Source organism: Montipora foliosa, chromosome 2, assembly GCF_036669935.1.
Source record: "Montipora foliosa isolate CH-2021 chromosome 2, ASM3666993v2, whole genome shotgun sequence".
NCBI lineage: Eukaryota > Metazoa > Cnidaria > Anthozoa > Scleractinia > Acroporidae > Montipora > Montipora foliosa.
This window is the reverse complement of record NC_090870.1, coordinates 240,234-242,733: the sequence shown is the minus strand read 5'-3', so window position 1 is coordinate 242,733 and position 2,500 is coordinate 240,234. Positions and strand designations below refer to the sequence as shown.

Below are 2,500 nucleotides of genomic sequence, written 5' to 3'. Positions count from 1 at the left end.
TATAAAGTGCTGGACATGAGAGAAGATTTCAACGTTTTCCGACATTATTTGACATGTCAGAGGAGCCAAACAGAAAAACGTCAACTTTTTGCAGGTCAGAATATTGACCAGAAGCTATACGAGCAGCAGCAGCGAGCAAATCAGATCTGAGGGCAGCATAATTAGGACATTGTAAAAAGAAATGAGTTATAGTTTCATTGTCAAAGCCGCAGCTACAAATAGGTGAAGACTTAACAGCGATCTTAAATAGATAATAATTTAGACCACAAGCGCCTAGACGCAGTCTAGTATGAATTACGGACGAGTATCTGTCAAGAGCATAATCAAAAGGCGAAAAATACTTTGGAATATTAAAATAATTAACTAACGCTCTCTTAAAAGAGCCAATTGAATCAGATTCACGAATTTCCAAATCAATGTCGTTCCACAATTTAGTTGTGGAAGGGAAAAAAGACCTTTTAAAACGCTCTGTGCGCACAGGGAAAAGAGTAAAATTTTGAGAAGATCGAAGGGTAAAATGAGTTCTCTCACAGACTCTAGCTGGGAGCAGATCCGTAAGATAAGGCGGACTCAATTTTTTTACTATCTTAAAATAACAAATAAGCTTATGAATATCGCGTCTAACTTTCATCTCCTCCCACCCCAGCTCTGTCATAAGGCGAATCCTACTTGTTCCCCGCATAGCACCTCGCACGACTTGCAAGACATTTGGAGACCGTTCGTTTGCTGCTTCTGCCCCCAAGCTTTGGAATGAGCTACCGCTGGCCCTCAGACAATGTCAAAGTTTAGTGACTTTTAAAAATGGTCTGAAAACATTTCTCTTTAAATTAGCGTATGGACTTGATTAATTTTATGGACATAATGATCAATTGAGAATTTATATATATTTTTTATTAGATTGGTGCAAGATTTTTATTAATATTTTTATTATTGTTATTATTTCACTTCCACTTATTTATTTTACTTTTTTATATTAATTGATTTCGGCTTATTATCTATAGGACATTTTTATCTATACTATTGTAAAGCACTTTAGGATATTTATTTAAATTTAGCGCTATATAAATTTTGTAATTATTATTATTATTATTATTATTATTATTATTATTATTATTATTATTATTATTATTATTATTATTATTATAGCACCTGTGACGACTTTCCCGGCTTCATACTGAACCGATTCAAGGATACTGGATACTTACAGTGCAAGCTCCGTGTGTCTTCTCATGCTCTACAAATTCATTAAACTGTTTCAGGTTTAGGATAGTACGATGACTGCCGTCCTTTTTGGGGCGCAAGAAGATAGTGGATACAAAATCGTCCTTTTCTGGTGATGACGGCACTATGACACCTTTAGTGATAAGCTTATCGATTTCAGTTTGAACAATAGCTCGTTCTGTGGCATTGAATATGCTTGGTCTATGAGAACTTTGTCGAGGCATAATGTAGCCCTTAGACTCTATTTGGACTCCAGTAACATACTCAAGTATCACAGGGTCGGAAGTGAGGCCTTCCCACTGCGCTAAAAAAGTTGCGTAGTCTACCAGCTTGAAAGCTGGTTTGCTTGTCAAGCATGTTTTGTACAACATCACTGCGTGATGACATGACGAGCTTGTCAGATACCTTAGGTATCAATGGTGTTGTGGCTTCTCGCCCCCTTCTTTCTTTTTCTTGAACTTGGGATACCGGCTGCGCCCTAAAAAAATTCGAACTTTTGGAGCCGTGTTACTGGTAGGAATGAAACCTGTTTCCCCCCCGGCTAGCGAAGGATCCATGCGTGCGGTGAGAGTGAGCTCTGTACATGTCTCCGCGGCCAGTCGACTGGGGAAGGGGGGGGGGGGGGGGCGCATTTTCTTCGTCAACTTGTTTGCATCAGTGATGTCCTTGGTGAGCTTGGACAAATCACCGAAGAGAAATTCGGACGTTCCCAAGACCGTGCTACAGCCAGAACCATAGTCCTTGTGCAACTCTTTTTTCATTGCTAGCCGCCTTGCGTGACTTGCATCATGGTGACATTGTATCGCCAGAGCGATAGCATCAGTGACTAATGCCAGCAATTCAATATCCTTCGCATAATTCTTCATAACTGTATCTGCCGCTTTTGCCATGGCAATCGTAGAACCCACAAGCGTGCTTTGGTTCTTTTGGGAGCCAGCATCCTGCGTTCGCATGGATGCAGATATTTGGTTCCAAATCAGTGTATTAACCTTCGGTGTGCGCAGGCCCTCGACATTCTCGGGCCGCAAATATTGGTCTAACTTTGGTTTTGAGCGCGTCAGCGCTCATTTTGTCCTTGAGGAGAGCAGTCATCAGCTCGAACAGTTCTCCCTCGATAGCAGGGCCTGTTTTGTCCTTCAGGTTGAGGTCCTGAGCTATGGCCTTCAGTAAAGCCTTATGTCCGCCCTGCGTGGCTTCGGTTGCCTCTATATCCTGAGTCGAAGACTCTCCACGATCAGGTGGGTCTTCGCGGTCGTGTTCAGAGCTGTGATCATCCCCG

General features: G+C 41.6%; 1 pseudogene; it reads left to right on the top strand.

Annotated features, from left to right (window-relative positions):
• The window catches only part of LOC137988194 (uncharacterized), a 4,357-nt pseudogene extending 2,306 nt beyond the window's left edge, over positions 1 to 2,051 (top strand).
• The last annotated feature ends 449 nt before the right edge of the window (positions 2,052 to 2,500 follow it).